The following is a 17,425-nucleotide window of genomic DNA, read 5'->3' as shown; positions in this document are numbered from 1 at the left end:
AGGGGAATTCTGTCCGTAGAGCTGCCTTAACATTCTCCTGGTGCTCGAGGTTTTTATAGGGTTCAGGGGCAAAAGAAAAAAAAGGTGAAAGTCTGTGCAGTTAGTCATGTAACAGTGTGCAGCAGGTGGGGGTTTAGTTGCAGGAACATCTCCTCTGTAAGTTCTTCTGATGTAACACAGGCCCAATCAGCATGGTCCTATATCTAGTGTCCTTGGGAAATCTACAAGACAGCGGGGGTCAGGTGTCTCCCAGGAACAGCTGGGACCTGGCACCCTGAATTATCTGTGAAACACTCCCTGTTTTCTTAGGAGACAAAATAAAGATTAAGAATTGGTGGACCAAGTTTCTAATTCATTTATAGGCCTTCACTTTTCACAGTAAATCCTGTGGCTAGACTTTTATAAACAACTATTGTGATTTAAACTTCCCTGATTGTTAGGTCCCTCCCCAATGTGAGCTTTTCCCAACATTCCTGCAAAGGTAAACTTTTTGCTACATTTCAAAGTAACAGCCAGGAGCCATTAAGAGAGAATAACAAGCAAATTAACTATTTCCTAACCCTTACATATTTCTTATTCATTACAATTTAAAAGCTACTATTACTGAAGCCATATTTGTCACTTTTGTGCTCCCCTGTCACTATCGCCTAACTCAGTAACTATTTTCTATTTCCCATACATATTTTAATGAAATTTATTTCTGATGTATACATCTCTTTGTGTTCTATTTATTTTTTAAAGCAAATTCTAACCATTTTTCTGTATGATGTACTTTTGAAATTCATCTTTCAATAGCTGCATAATATTTAATTCTGTTGGAAACTATTAATTCCCTTAGGCTTAGTCTTAATTTTTTTTTTGAAAGAGACAGTCAGAGAGAGGTACAGATAGGGACAGACAGACAAGAAGGGAGAGAGATGAGAAGCATCAATTCTTCATTGCAATGAACACCTTAGTTGTTCATTGATTGCTTTCTCATATGTGCATTGACCCAGGGGGCTACAGCAGAGCAAGTGACCCCTTGCTCAATCCAGCGACCTTGGGCTCAAGTCAGTGACCTTGGGCTTTAAGCCAGTGACCTTTGGGCTCAAGCCAGTGACATGGGGTCATGTCTATGATCCCACGCTCAAGCTAATGACCCCACGCTCAAGCTGGTGAGCCTGTGCTCAAGCTGGATGAGCCTGTGTTCAAGCCAGCAATCTCGGGGTTTCGAACTTGGGTCTTCTGCATCCAACGCTCTATCCACTGGGCCACTGCCTAGTCAGGCAGTCCTATTTTTTTAAATAGATAACTCTAAGTTAAATATCTTCAGGCTTTACTTCTGAGGAATTGTTTACTTGAGATACACTCATAGGAGTGAAATTACTGCGTGGAAGATGATGAACTCTGTCAGTCTGATCCTAGGCATTGCCATGTGTTTCCCAAAGAGGAGTACAGATTTACAAAGTGACCAGTAAATGATTGAGGTACCAGTTTGAAGACATCGGTTACAGGTCATCTTACTAAGAAAATATAGTTTACCACTTTATTCACTGTAAACTGTTACCTTAAGGTTATTTTGTTTTCTGGTTCCTTAATTACTTATAAGAAATATTTTTCTTTTGATTTTTCCTAATTATGCTTCTTATGTGAATTACTGTTCCAATCGTTTGTCTATTTTTCTATTGAATCTTAAGATTTTCTTTAAAGTGTAATTGGTCTATTTATATCTCATAGATGTAGTCCCTGAGTGAGATTTAAGGCAAATATTTTCTCTTCCTTGGAATTTTAAAGATTTATGTTAACGGACAATCTGACTCATCCTCTTCAATCCCAACCCCACTGTATACATTCACAGTGCTTGTGTGTACCTTTTGGCCAACACTTCATAGCCTTGAACCTCATTCCTGCAGTGCCTTCTGCTCCTTCGGTTGGGCTACCTTCTGTAGGCCAGCTGCAGACTAAGACAACACATGGGTGCACGACATCTGACCAGGACCTCACAGCCTGCCAGCAGCTCCCTTTTAGACCATCTCACTCACACACTTGATCACGGACTGCCTGCAGATTTCAGGCTTCTTTCTTGTTCATGTCCCTGCACTTGCCATTTTATTTATTTTTACTTTTTTTTTTTTTTTTTTTTTTTAGCAAGAGAGAGACAGAGAAAGGGGCAGACAGACAAGACAGGAGAGAGATGACAAGCATCAACTCATGTTGACTCACCTTAGTTCATTATTGCTTTCTCATATGTGCTTTGACCGGAGGACTTCAGCCAAGCCAGTGACCCCTTGCTCAAGCCAGCAACCTTGGGCTTCAAGCCAGCAACCATGGGGTCATGTTTATGATCCCATACTTAAGGTGGCGATCCCACACTCAAGGTGGCGATCCCATGCTCAAGCTGATGATCTTACGTTCAAGCTTTCCATCCTACACTCAAGCTGGTGAGCCTGTGCTCAAGCCAGCAACCCTGGGGTATTTACCTGGGTCCTCAGCATCCCAGGTCCACGCCCTATCCAGTGTGCTACCACCTGGTCAGCCTGAAATGACCATTTCATTAGCCTCTTCTAATGTTAACTTTCCTCTTACTGAGCCAAGCCTGAGTGAGGTTCATCATGGGAGCCCTTCTCTGCCCCAGTAACCCCCATCCCCTGGACCAGTCCTTCACTTTCCTCATCCAGCTGTGCTCCAGTCAGCTTGGTCACCTCAGCTAGCCTGTTTCCTTTCTGTGCAAAGTCCCAACCTGTCTACAGTGCCTCTCTTCAGGGGTTTGAGTTCAAATTCTCTCTCTCTCCTTTTTATCTTTTATTCTTCACGGGCTACTTCTACTTACCGTGTCTTTCTCATCTTTAAAAATAACACTCCAGTTATGTCCTATCTTTTGCCTCTCATTCACTTGAAATGTGGCAACAGTCATATTCATACTTGAGCCAGCAAGCAAGCCACTGCATCCTGACTCCTGGTCCCCGTACCCACGCTGCCCCCAAATTACTTGTGAAAGGGCAAATAGCACCCTGCCTATCACCAGATCCATTTAAAACTCTTTTGTTTGAGGTTCTCTATTTTGACCTTTTGGAAGAAGAAAACTTCTACCTGAGGGAGAGACTTTGAGGAGTGTTTTCCCCCGAGGGAAGGCTAATGAAACTGAGGTTTCTTCAGTGACTGAAGGACAAAGACTTCAGGCATTTTCTTCCAGCTCGGCTCTGCGAGTCCCGCATCCCCTGAGGAGGTGTTAGTCTCTTGCTATGTTAGGTGATGCCCTGTCTGTTGCGGTAATCTACTAACACACGTAGGCAGTCACTTTTCTTGTACTAACTCATTTACTGCTCACATTATCCAATCCATGAGGAAATTTAAGCCCAAGGAGGTAACTTGTCCAGGGACACCTAGCTAGTAAATGGTGGGGCTTGGATCGAAACCTAAGTGGTCTAGGAGAAGCCAGAAGTCATTGCTGAATACTTTTTAGCCTTTATCTTACGTATTAGACAAGTAACAATTTCTTCCCATTGTTCCCTGCTTGTTCTTATCACGTTTCTTAAGTATTGATGGTTCCCAGGATTTCATCCTTTCCTCATTTTCTCCTGAATCCAGCTGTTTTCTGTGTTCTCACTGAGCTGTCCCACAGCCACTGCAAATTCAGCACATCCTGAAACAGAAATTCTCACCCTCCTATCAAACCAGCATCCCTGCCTGTAACCTCTCCTGGTGAATGGCACCATTGTCACTCCATTATTCATGTTGGGTACCAAAAATTCATTCCAGGTCCCCCTCCTCCATCATCTCCCACCTGGCTTCCAAAGCCCTGTACTGCCTGGGCCCTGCCTTCTTTCCAAGCTCATTCCTTAACCCTCACCCCTTGTTCACTGAATGCCAGACACGCTGGTCTCTCTGCCTCACAAGCCCACCGGTGACCTTAGGGCATTTGTCTTAGCTGCTTCTCTCCTCTGCCTAAAATTCTCATGCTCAAGATCTTTGCATTGCTATATCCTTCTTGACATTCATACTTTTGTGTAAATATCACCTCCACAGGAGGCCTTCCCTTTCTGCCAAGTCTAACGTGGCCATCAGTAACCCTCTGTCAGATTACCTGTCTGTAATTCTCTGCATAGCACTTATCACCAGCTAAAGCTTTCTTATTGATTGATTAGTTGATTTGTCTATCATTTCTCCATGTGATGTAGGCTCCACGAGAGCCGTGACCTTGTCTGTTCCTTTAGGCCTGGTGTCCCAAGCACTCAGAGCTGTTTCTTGCATGTGATCAAAATAATATTGATAAGAGCTGACATTTGTGGAGCATTTCCAATGTGCCTTTGCAAATAGTAATACAATATATGATAGCCTCATATGGTAATGTAATACACACTTTCATAACAACATACATGATGTATATTATATGTTAATTATAGAACATACAGTATAATAAAATATAGAATATATATCACACATATGAGGTATATATAATACATAAGTGAAGTACCTACTACATATTTGTGTACTATATATACATACATAGATATCCTCATGGTAATATAACAATACTAATTCTTACAAGGTTTTTGAAAATAAAATGAGTTAGAACCTTTTCTCCTTAATTTTCACCAAAGTGATGTGAGTCAGGTATTGCTATTATCATCATCATCATTGGTATTATTTGCCTGGTTTGTAAATGAGGAAACTGAGGTACATATTGGTTAACTAATTAACCTGAGATCACATGACTAATGAGTAGTGGGGTCAGGCTTGTACCCAGGAGTCTGCCTCTAGAACGGATGCGCGGTAAGTGCTTGCTTACTGAGCGAATGAATGTAATTCATCACTGAGGAGCTGCCAAATTCCTTCATCTCCTACCCACGTCTGCCTCACGGCCACAGTGGAGGCACCAGTGTCTCTTGTCTGGATTTTGCCACAGTTTAAAACCTCCAGTTTTGCTTCTTAATTCCAGTAGAGTGGTTCATCTAAAATGTAAATCGGAATTATTTTAGACTAAAATTCAAACTCCTTTTCTTCACAATCCGAATTCTATTCACATTGCTCCCATTTCCTCCTTCTCCCCCACGTGCACCTTGATTGCTGGCACACCAAGTTCCCTTGGCATCCCTGAAGCCCACTGGGCAGTTTTCCAGCTTCTTGCCTTCGCGTGGGCATCCCTTGCTTTGCTTAGCTGGGCAGATTCTCAAGACATACTTCCACTTATTTAAGAACTTTGGGATATTCTTCCCAACCTTCTTCAGCCCCGAGGTGGCTACCAGCGTAGGGTGCTTCTCTGCTCTGCTGTTTCATTTTCTGCGTACTGACGACATGGAAGTATACACTGTATTGTCTGAGCCCCTCCTGTGCTTCCCCCACTTGCCTGTGTAGCATTTCCCTTTTTAAATGATGTTGATAGCAATTTGATTTCTTCCCAAGGGACTTGTGTCTATTGAGTAAATAAATAAGGTCCACCGCTCTGGGCAGGTCCTATACAGTTCTGATGGTTAAAAATATTTATCAGTTTATGATAATTTCTCAGATGTTTGAAAGTGGATGAAGATCCTGGGATCCATAAAATAAAAAAAAAGCCCGCCCTGGCCGGTTGGCTCAGCGGTAGAGCGTCGGCCTAGCGTGCGGAGGACCGGGGTTCGATTCCGGCCAGGGCACACAGGAGAAGCGCCCATTTGCTTCTCCACCCCTCCGCCGCGCTTTCCCTCTCTGTCTCTCTCTTCCCCTCCCGCAGCCAAGGCTCCGTTGGAGCAAAGATGGCCCGGGCGCTGGGGATGGCTCTGTGGCCTCTGCCCCAGGCGCTAGAGTGGCTCTGGTCGCAACATGGCGACGCCCAGGATGGGCAGAGCATCGCCCCCTGGTGGGCAGAGCGTCGCCCCTGGTGGGCGTGCCGGGTGGATCCCGGTCGGGCGCATGCGGGAGTCTGTCTGGCTGTCTCTCCCTGTTTCCAGCTTCAGAAAAATGAAGAAAAAAAAAAAAAAAAAAAAAAAAAAAAAAAAAAAAAAAAAAAGCCCTTCGGGAATATGGAGTCTGCTTGCATGAATGGGTGGCTAAACACCACAGCTCCCATTAGAACAGGGGTCAGAACCTATGGCTCACGAGCCAGATGTGGCTCTTTTGATGGCTGCATCTGGCTTGCAGACAAATCTTTAGTAAAAAAAATTAATAACGTTAAAAATATAAAACATTCTTACGTATTACAATCCATTCATTTCCTACCACTCATGTTCATGGTTGCGGGTGGTTGGAGCCAATCACAGCTGTCCTGTGGGACAACACCAAATTTTTATTGGATAATGTGTAACGTACATGGGTCGTTGTATGGCTCTCATGGAATTACATTTTAAAATATGTGGCGTTCATGGCTCTCTCAGCCAAAAAGATTCCCGACCCCTGCATTATAATCTATTAATTACTATTTAGCTTTCTTAAAAGAAGGATCAGTTTTTCTTTATTTCTCTTTCTTTCCTTCCTTCTTTCTCTCTCTTTCTTTCTTTCTTTCTTTCTTTCTTTCTTTCTTTCTTTCTTTCTTTCTTTCTTTCTCTCTCTCTCTTCTTCCCTCCCTCCCTCCCTCCCTCCCTCCCTCCCTCCCTCCCTTCCTTCCCTCCTTCCTTCCTTCTTTCCTTTTCTTTCTTCCTTTCTTCTTTCTTTCCCTTTCTCCCTCCCTCCTTCCCATCTTTCCTTCCTTCCTTTTATTCTTTTCTTTTCATTTTTTTCCTTTTCTTTCTTTCTTTTCTTTTTTTCCTTTTTTAGTGAGAGAGATTGGGGCTGGTGGGGGGGGTGATGACAGACAGGAACAGGAAGGGAGAAAGATGAGAAGCATCAATTCTTCATTGCAGCACCTTAGTTGTTCACTGACTGCTCTCTCATATGTGCCTTGACTGGGGGTGCTCCAGTAGAGCCAGTGACCCCTTCCTCAAGCCAGCGACCATGGGGTCATGCTTACGGTCCTACACTCCAGCTGGCAACCCCATGCTCAAGCTGGTGAGCCAGCACTCAAGTCAGATGAGCCCTCGCTTAAGCTGGTGACCTTGGGGTTTTGAACCTGGGTCCTCAGCATCCCAGGCCTATGGTCTATCTGCTATGCCATTGCCTGGTCAGGCTGATTAATTCCTTATAAAAGGATTTGAACTTAAATTTCAGCATGACATTGAGTTCTATCAGATGTGTTGTTTCATTAACTAAACCAGACTTTGGAGGCTGCCAGGTAGACCTTAAAAAATTATTTTTTTAAATTTGTTGATTTTAATGAGAGAGGAAAGGAGAGGGAGAGACAGATAAGAGCATTGATCTGTTCCTGTATGTGCCCTGACCAGGTATTGAACCGGCAACCTCTGCACTTCAGGACGATGCTCTAACCAACTGAGCTATCTGGTCAGGGCCGGATAGACATTTTTGAATAAAGAGAACAGCTGGTTCCTCTGATTGCCCAAATACAGGACAGCCAATACAGAAATGAAACTAAGGGGACTTCTCCTAGGATGTAATAGTTTGAGTGGAGTGCTCTGTATTCTTTACCCTCAGAAAGTGTTCGGGAAAGTGCAGCCGGGAGCCCCACAAACTTTATACCCTTTAAATCTCACCATTTCAGTCAAATGTGTAGTCAGACTCATTCAGGAAGAGAGACAAGTAAGAATGCTGATCATTAGTGCGTTGGCAACACCGTGTTGCCATTGGAGATGTTGTTCTTTAAGCCTGCCAGGAGCTGCTGGTTAATGATAATAAATTATAATAATAAGTGACTCTGAGCAGACATTTGCCACCTCTTAAGGAATACTGTCCTAATCTAGATTTCCTGTGTGTGAAGTTTCCCCACAACTGCTGCAGATTTTTCTAAAATTATCATATAATCTATACCCATGGTGACTTTGGTGGAGTTCAAAGGGTGCTTAGGAGGACTCTGTCCGGAGGAGCAAGTGCAGCCTGTTCCTTATAGTGGGGAATGCATGTCATTCCTTATCTCAGCACGGGGAATTGAAGAGCCAGGATGGCAGGGAGGACTGGGGAAGAGGTGAAATGATTGGTCTTGGTGCTCAGTGGGAAAGGGATCGGGATAGTTCGTTCTTTCAGAGAACCTCAAAGAAAATTGCAGGAATATCTAGTTGCTTTCCAAAATGAAATCGGAGGAGAGATTGAACTGTGGGCTTCTTCTCTTGTGTCCCACACCCACCTTTATCTTTTCCCAGAGTGTGAGCAACTAGTAGATGTCAGAAAGTCATCAATTTTTGATGATTTTAGCTCTGAGATTTACCCATAAAGACCATTAATAACGTCACTTAGAAGATGGCCGCCCTCCCCTCATCACTGAAAGGATCATGTACTCAGTAATTTTAGAGGATGTTGGAAATATGAACAGGAGCTCTTTAGAGAAAGTGGCCTATCATATTATTTTTGACAAAGAGAGTTTGATAGGGAGTATTAGAACAGAAAGTACATTTGATTTTTTTTAAATGTAGCTTTGGGAGATTCACATGTAGAAAAAACTTAACGAGTGAGTGTGTTCTTTATGGTTGGCTGGCAAGATTACTGTGACTCGTGCTGTCCTTGGGGAAAGGACCTAAAATCTTTGTATCTCAATTTTTCTTAAATTCTAAGTTAATTAAAGATGAGAGGAATAATTAGAAATATGAATGGTGTCTACATTGACTCCACTGAAATTATCTGCTAAGAAGTCATATAAGTGCTCAAGTATAGAGAATGCTATGTGGGTGAAAGACACAATTACTCCTCGTTTCTTACACGAATAGAAAAATGAGTGCTTGAAAATAGGACTATTCCCTTGCATTTCTCTCTTGAACTTGTATTTTCTAGCAAAGCCAGTCTATTATCTTTTGCCATTTACGGCACTTGAATATTTAGCGAAATGGCATAAATGGAGCTGATAGTGACTAATTCTGGGTACAGAGTATGTAATGGAGGAAGCAGATGCGATTAAAGGTTCATTTCTGTAGCAATTTATAGTGCTCTGAAATAAACTTTCTACTCATTCTTCTCGGTGATATATGTGAAAACAAGTAAAAATCTTTTATTCAGAAGTATGTTCATGGAGATTTACTTCCCTAGGAATAGGAAAGATGGTCATAAATTCTTTGTGTGATTCCAGAGGGAAGAATTGGGATCAGTGGTGGAAGTTCTAAGGAGACGTGTTTTGTCTCAGTATCAGGAGCTCTCTAACCATAGAATAGTTTTCCCTGTCCTAGCAGTGATGGAGAAGTCCCTCGTGGGACCGGGGTTCGGGACTCTCTGAGAGGGAAGTGGGAAAGGGATTTCTGCACTGGGAAGGACGCTGGACTGCTTCTGTCCATGGGCCGTACTTGTTCTGAATTACTGGTGAAAAATATGAAATAATGTCTTATACTAGGATAGCCTTTTCTAGTTTGCAGAATGCTTTCACATTATTATATCTTTTAATCTTTATAATAGCTCTCTAATCAAAGGAAGGATGGCGATCCAACATAAGTAAGGCTCTCATCACCTTTGTTGATGGTTTGGATGCTATAAGTACCAGATGGACAGAAAAGTAAAATGGAAGGTTCTTGTGCTCAAGGAGCTTAAAAACTACTTGAAATAGGACATACACATGAATGAGACCATGAGGTGACCTGTGTAAATTATGTAACGAGTGACCTGGATCAGTGGTTCTCAAAGTGTGGTCCTTGGGCAGCAGCATCAGCTTTATTAGAAATACAAATTCTTGGGTCCCACCTGATTTAGAAACTCCCAGCATGGGGTGGGAGCATCAATTAGCATTTTTTAAAAGCCCTCCTGGTGATTTTGATGCATGTGCAAGTTTAAGACCACTGATGTATTCTAGCCTAGACCAATGCTTCCTGAACTTGAACAATCATAAGAATCACCTGGACGAGTGCTACTCAGTGTGTTGGCCAAGAACTGCTGGCTTTCTGGGTGGTTTTTATGTTTCCAAAGTTTAAGAAATGTTGACCTAAAAGCTTGTTAAGGCACAGGTTCTCTAATTTTGCTCTCACATTCTGATTCGGTAGGCAGGACCTGATAATTTGTGACTCCGACTCTGCTGACCCTGATGGTCCTCGCGCAGTAAAGCACCGTGCCTGGCAGAGGAGTGGGCGTTGAGACGTGTGCCAGTGGCCTGGGACATGCGGGCATGCGGGCAGCCTTCGCGGGGTGGAGGCAGGGCGACCTCATCGGAGTGTTAAGGGGAGGGTTAGGTTAGATAAGTGGGAATTATTTGGGACGGGGAGGATGGGATGAGGGCTGGTGGTGTGAGGAGCACCCAGCATGTTTGCCTGAAGTAGAGCATTCGAAGTAGAGCATTCATGCTCATGCACCTCAGCTTGTCCTGCCTGGGCCTGGAGTTTTCTGCTGTCAGCTCTCACACATCCCCCCAGGTGGAGGCTGAGTCAAGCAGCAGGCAGACAGCCTAGGACCAGGAGCGCCTCCTCAGTTCTCAGTTGCACTGTTCTGTGGTCCTGCCCCCTAGTGGGACTTTAAAAACCCCATATCCTTCTCTACTTTTCTCCTCTTCCCCTGTGTGTCGAGTGTCCCGTGCCCCCCCCCCCCCCCCCCCTGCTTACCAAACCTAGCGTGTGTCAACTCTGCACTTGCTTGTTCTCTCATGTGGGCTTGCCTTTTCAGGCTTGGATTCTGGCCACTCTCCTCACATTCCATGATAATTTGGTTCTCTCCAGACAACTGTGTGGCTTTGCCCTCTGCTTTCTCCCTTCCCTCGCATCCCCTGCCATCGCCTCAGTCAGTGCTAGTGGGGTATGGGGCAGGCAGTAGGGGTAAGGGCCCAGCTGCTATGCCCAGCCTTCTTCCACGTACTGTCACCTCTGCTGCATCCTGGTGTTTCCTGGGCAGCCCTGAGTGCAGCTCATGATAGAAGTGGAAGACAATGTGGGAAGGGCCAAAGGTCAGGCCTGGAGGTCAGAATAAGCAACCTTGGGTTAACGAGGTCACCTAAGTTTTTGACCAGTGATCAGAAAAGTCCAATTACAGTTAGCTCAAATCTGGTGTATAAAGAGTAAATATCCTCAGGGCTCCAGAATATTCTTGTTATTCATGACAGTACTCCCCCACTCGATTTCTGATTGTCCTTGGGTACCCCAATGGTTCTTGCATGTACAACATAGCCTGTCTCATGGAGAAGGGCTCCCCAAACCACGAAGGAGAGGTAAGATCAGATTCAGGGAACACCAGGACCAGCTGTTGCTTCCCAGTCCTCAGTGGAGCCAACAGCCGCCGGGGCTCTCCTTCTCCAGGTGCACGTGGCCCTCCCCGCTGGCTGCTTGGTCCCTGCCCTTGCATCTCCTCGCTGGTCTCTGCTTCCTGATGGCTACTTGATGATCCAGCCGCGGAGGTCTGTGAGATCACCCCGGGCACCTGAAGTCTCCCTGCCTCTGCTTGCTGGCTATGCTCTGCACCCTCTGGTGATGTGGGCGCCTGCTCACCGTCAGGAGGGCCTTGCGTCCTCAGGGACATATTCTGGGTGCTTGGGAGCTGGCCCCTGGTGGAGCACCCCTTGGGGAGTCTGATGTATCCTGGGTCCCTCACCTCCCAGGGTTGCCCTCACCAGTGAGTTTCAGTCCATGCTTCTGACTGCAGACTGACAGGGAGTCACAGACACTCAGGCATTCCTCAGCTGCTCTGTCCGTCCCTATAGAAGCAGGGTGTGTGTGTGTGTGTGTGTGTGTGTGTGTGTGTGTGTGTTACTGAAAGTGAAGCTTGAGTTGTCTCGCCACCCGCGCCGGTTCCTTCGGTGCCCGGCAGAGTCCCCTTCGTGTGTTGTTTCTGCTGAAACCGAGAGATCTGCAATCACTTGGTGAAACTGACACTTGAGACTTCAGCTTGGTTTGTCTGTCTTCAGGCAGTCAAGCCAAAATCCAGGTTTCCTCTTAAAAACACTTCCTGCCAAGGTCCAAAAGGGCAAAACTAGAACAATTTGAGCAACAAAATAAGTAATGAAAATATTGGATTATAAGCCATGGAGTAAAATAATTATCCCTAAGTGCATACTTACATAAATAAATAATTGACTACATTAGTAAATGAGGGATAAAGTGAAGATTAGAGGTCTAATCAATACATGTAGAAGGAACGAGATAAATAGAAAATCTCAACTAGGCAAACACTACAGTAGTAATTGTTTCAGATGACATCCAATCAGTGGGTGCTAAAATCAAAGAGCCAAAGTTTGTAGAGAAATAAAATATTTACACAGTCTCAAAATATCTCTCTTAAGATGATTAAGTATAACAGGAAAAAATAATAGCATTGCCATGAAGAAACCTGACAGATGCTACCTTTAACACACAGCCAATGCTAACATCTCCAGGGACAAGATATGGATATTATGGACTCTGATTTGCTGCCCTGAGAAGGTATATTATTCAGGATTCTCCAGAGAAAAAGACCAATAAGAATATATGAAAGACCATTTTTAGCATAAAGATTATTATTATATTATTATTATTATTTTTTTTTTTACAGAAACAGAGAGAGGAATAGATAGGAACAGACGGAAAGGAACAGAGAGAAATGAGAAACATCAATTACAAGTTTTTTGTTGCAACACCTTAGTTTTCATTGATTGCTTTCTCATATGTGCCTTGACCGTGGGCCTTCAGCAGACCGAGTAACCCCTTGCTTGAGCTGGTGACCTTGGGTCCAAGCTGGTGAACTTTTTGCTCAAGCCAGATGAGCCCGCACTTAAGCTGGCGACCTCGGGTTATCGAACCTGGGCTCTCCACATCCCAGTCCAACGCTCTATCCACTGTGCAACCCCCTGGTCAGGCAGCATAAAGATTATTAAACTTAATCTTTAATATAAAGGATTGGCTCATGCAATTATGGAGGCTAATAAGTGTAAAGATCGGCTGGGTCAGTGGCAAGCTGGGACCCAGGAGAGCTGATGGTTGGAGTCTGAGACTAACAGGCTGGAGCCCAGGAGGAGCCCATGTTTCAGTGTGGATCTGAAGGCAGGATGAAGCCCACGTCCCAGTCTGAACACAGTCCAGCAGGAGGGATTTGTTCTCACTTGGGAGAGAGTCAGACTTTCTCTTCTATTCAGGTCTTCAAGAGATCAGACGAGGCCCACCCACATCAGAGAGGGAAATCTGCTCTACTCAGTTTACCACTTAAATGTTCATCTCACCCAAGAACACCCTCACAAAAAAAGCACCCAGGATCATGTCTGACCAAATAATTTAGCACTCCATAGCCTAGTCAAGTTGAGACGTGAAATTAACCACCACGGCAAGGGTACAGTATTACTTCTGTGGTATTCTTGCCAAAATTGCACGACCTAATCTACTCATAAAATCCTTAGACAAACCCAGATTGATGAACATTTTACAAAATAACTGAGCAGTGTTCTTTGAAAACGTCATGGTCCTGAAAGAGAGGAAAGACTGTGCAGTTTCACGGGTTGAGGAGACTAAGGAGACCTGACAATTAAATGCGGTGTGAGATCCTGGACTGGATCCTGGAACAGAAAAGATCATTAGCTGGGAAGCTAATACAAGTTGAGTGAAGGCTATAGTGCAGTTAATAGTACTGTATTAATGTTAATTTCTCAGTTTTGATAAATGTACTGTGGTTATATAAGGTGTTAATAATGATATAAGCAGAAACTAGTTGAAGGATATACGGCAACTCTGCTATTTTTATGACTTTTCCGTGAGTCTAAACTTATTTTAAAATATAATATTTTTAAAAAGCTTCCACTGGGCACTCCAAAGACTTTTTAATAACAGAGGATATTTTTAATTTCTTTAAATTTATAACTATTGTTTGTGTATTTTGTATCTACCACTCACCATTTCCACAAATAATTCCATCAATTTTGTTTGCTAGCACCTTTTTTTTTTTTAATTAGGGGAGAGGAGGGGAGATAGTGAGGCAGACTCCCACATGTGCCCCTGACCGGGATCCACCCAGCAACCCCATCTGGAGCCAGTGCTTGAGTACCGAGCTCTTTTTAGTACCACAGGCCAACGCTCTGAACAACAGAGCTATCCTCAGCGCCTGGGGCCACACTTGAACCAATCAAACCACTGGCTGCAGGAGGGGAAAAGGGAGAGAAGGGGGAGAGTGAGGGAGAGAGCAGATAGTCGTTTCTCCTGTGTGCCTTGACTGGGAATCGAACCTGGGATATCCATATACTGGGCCAACGCTCTATCCACTGAGCCACCGGCCAGGGCCTGCTAGCACTTTTAAAGATGTTGAAACTTCTGATTTTCCTTTTTTCCCCCTTTATGTTCTGTATTCCTTCCTGGCTACAGCATATGTTTTGTAAACAGGCACAGCTCAACCCTCCTGCTGCTCCGTGGGGTCTTTATCTCTGAGATGATGACGCACATGGCTTATTAGGCAGAGCAAAGAGCACTGGGCTGGCAGTCAGGAGACTGGGGCACCAGCATTCTTAGACTGGTTCTAACACTGGTTGCTAATCAGTGTCCTTCCAGTTTAGTGTTCTGAGGCCAATGGCAACTTTAGGCTAAATACTATATGCACTAGTTCATGTGTGGTTTCCAATTATATTTTCTATTATTTTTTTCTTTTTATCCAAAGTGGGCTTTTTTTTTTATCCGTATACATTTTTCCTCTTGTCTTTGGCTTGTATAGTGGACTTCACAGTTTACAGACTTTTTACTCTGGTGTTTCCCTGAGACATTTTAGCCATTTAAGATCAACATTTTCCTTTTTCTTATTTTGATAGAAGGAAGCTCTCCTTTATTTTTGCTTCTCTCTGAAATGGTGTGTAACCTTTCTTGCACAGTCCCTAAAATCCTCTCATGGCGTCCCCACATTCAGACCTTGATGGGCTGAGACCTGGCACAGTTCCCTAGGGAGCAATGGCGGACACACCCCTCCTGCCCTTGAGGATAATGGCACAAGAGCTCTGGGCCAGGGTCCCTCTGCCTATCACTGATGCCAGCAGGGGAGTGGCCAAGGCATGGACCCAGCAGGATGCACCACTAAGAAGTAACCTGACATTCTTGAGAACAAATGGTATATTTAGTTTTTCTTTGTTCTTTTTGCCGGGGTAGTAGGTTTCTCTTGTATTCCCAGTATTTGGGTAGTGGTTTTAGTCCCAGGTGAAGACTCAAATGATGGAGAAGTTGATTGACAACGGAAAACACCTAAGGGCTCTCCCATGGCCAACCTGCTTCTCCTCACTGGAAATAAACAATTAGGTTAGGTTCAATATATTGCATTAGTGTAAGTTATTCCTTGGTCCCTGTAAAAAATAGAGTGAAAGTGACTTTTTAAAAAATCACCTCCAGCTTCATACAGCAGCCTTTTTGTTGTTGTTTTATTTTTTGAAGTAGAGATATAATTGGAGTATAATGTTGTGTAAGTCTAGGCTGCATGACTTGCTGATTTGATACATGTATATATTGCAATATGATTACCACCAGAGGGTTCACCAATACCTCCATCAGCCTGCAGCTTCATTGGCATCTATCGGTTACCTTGCATTTCCCTCCTGGCTTGCCTATGCATTGTTATCAGATATTTAATTTTCTTATCTTCCTGTTCAAGAACAGTGAAGAAGATATTTGTAGAGTATAGTATCTAGAACTGCGCCGGACAAAGAGTATACACTGTATTAGAGTTTGTTGAATAAAAATAAAGAAATTACCCTTACTTTCAAAGGGCTTGCTATTTAGTTGGACAGATAAAATGAACAAATGGCAAACAACCGATATATAGAGCAGTATGGAAAAAAATGCCACTCGAGAGGCCTGGACAAGAAGAGGCAGGGCCCGTCTGCTGTGTGCTCTCCTCAAGGTGTCTCATTTATTTTTCTAAATGATTAGTGATTTCCCCCCAACTCCTTGCATTAAATGGTTCGAGAAATAGAGGTTAATTGGCTTTAAAGGACTTAAAATTCTGTAAGGCTGTATGTGTAAAGGTGAGATGTGAACTTAGGGCTGTCTGAACTGAAAGCTACTGTTGCCACCAGAGAGAGTGAACACAGAAAGCTTTGAAAGGAGGCTTGAGCTGGACCTCGAAGGATGAATAGGATTCATCATGTGGGGAGAAGTGGGAGCACATAGGCTCTGGGGGCAGGGAAGGGGGTAGTCTCAGCATGGAGCAGCAGGAAGCACCAAATGTCCCGAAGAATGGAGGTGTTCCCTAGATCTGCTAGTGAAAAGGTGGGGTGAGGGATAAAGCTGGGACATGGGTTGGAGGCAGAGGATAATGAGTCTTGAATTCCAAGTTGAGTTTGGACTTTATTTCATAACCCATTTTGTAAACCATCCAAGATGTTTGTGAAAGGCAGTGATATGATAAAAGAGTGTCTTAGAGGTGTAAGTTCAGAGGTCTGGGTTGCACTGGAGACCCAGAGGGACTATCATTATGAGAGCTAAGGTTTATTGAGTCACCCAGATATGGTGCTATGTGCTCTACATGCTTTAGGCCACTTAATCCTCATAATAGCCCTAAGAAGTGGGCACCGTTAATATCACCCTCATTTTCTAGATGGGAAAACTGAGGCTTTGAGAAGTTAAGTAATGACCAGGCTCCCACAGTGAATGCTAGGATGTGATTGCTTCCATCTGTGCTGCGTCTACATGCTACAGCACCTGATGATGGCCCAGGAGACAAACTTGGGGCAATTTTCACAGGTCAGGTGGGATAATCAAAGTGACAAATAGTGGTGGGAAAGGGCAGATGGGAGCAGCGGTGTGAAAGATACTTGTATAGGAGCCTGATTCCCGGGCTGGGCTTGTAATTTTATTTATTTATTTTTATTTTATTCATTTTAGAAGGGGAGAGAGAGGGAGAAAGAGTAGGTGGGAGGAGCAGGAAGCATCAACGCTCATATGTGCCTTGACCAGGCAAGCTCAGGGGTTTTGAACCGGCGACCTCAGCATTTCAGGTTGATGCTTTATCCACTGCACCGTCACAGGCCAGGCAGGGCTTGTAATTTTATAGCTTTTCTTTATGTAGTGTTTTCCGTGGAAGCTGGTGACTAGTGGTGAGAACCTTGCCAAGACCAAAGGGGCATCATGAAAAATCTTGCCTCCAAACTTTTGAAGTAATTTAGGCCCCTTGTTTTTCCCAAGGAAATGTACTAACTTAATAAAGTGAGTGCTGAGGTTGGGTATGTGTGGCTTGGGTTATTTTTGAGATAGTTTAAGCAAACTTCCAGGTGTTCTCAAATTTCAGCCGCTAGAGTTGGAGGTGAGCAGGTCCCTCCAGAGTTCTGTGGTGATTGGTTGTCCCTTTTTCTCCCTTCCCTGTTTTTCTTGATATATTCCCAGTTCTGTCCCTGCTTTTCTATTGTATGGGTTGACATATCACAGAATTGTTTAATTTGCTTTATTTTTGTTTCTAATATTGTTTTAAAAAGGGGGTGCATGCATTTTGATTCTGCAAAGCCTTTTGATTCACAGTAAAATGAGCATGTAATGCAAGTGTGCTGGACACCGTTGTGACCATGGGGGACAGCGCAGGCCCGCAGTGACCTCTCTGTTCT

The 17,425-nt window shown here is 43.9% G+C and overlaps 1 protein-coding gene across 3 annotated transcripts in view; it reads left to right on the top strand.

The window, feature by feature from the left end:
- Positions 1–17,425, top strand: part of FAXC (failed axon connections homolog, metaxin like GST domain containing) — a 69,519-nt gene that overhangs the window by 40,420 nt on the left and 11,674 nt on the right. The window lies entirely within an intron of this gene.

Source organism: Saccopteryx bilineata, chromosome 1 (genome assembly GCF_036850765.1).
Source record: "Saccopteryx bilineata isolate mSacBil1 chromosome 1, mSacBil1_pri_phased_curated, whole genome shotgun sequence".
NCBI lineage: Eukaryota > Metazoa > Chordata > Mammalia > Chiroptera > Emballonuridae > Saccopteryx > Saccopteryx bilineata.
The sequence above is the reverse complement of the archived record's forward strand: the minus strand, read 5'-3'. Positions and strand labels throughout refer to the sequence as shown.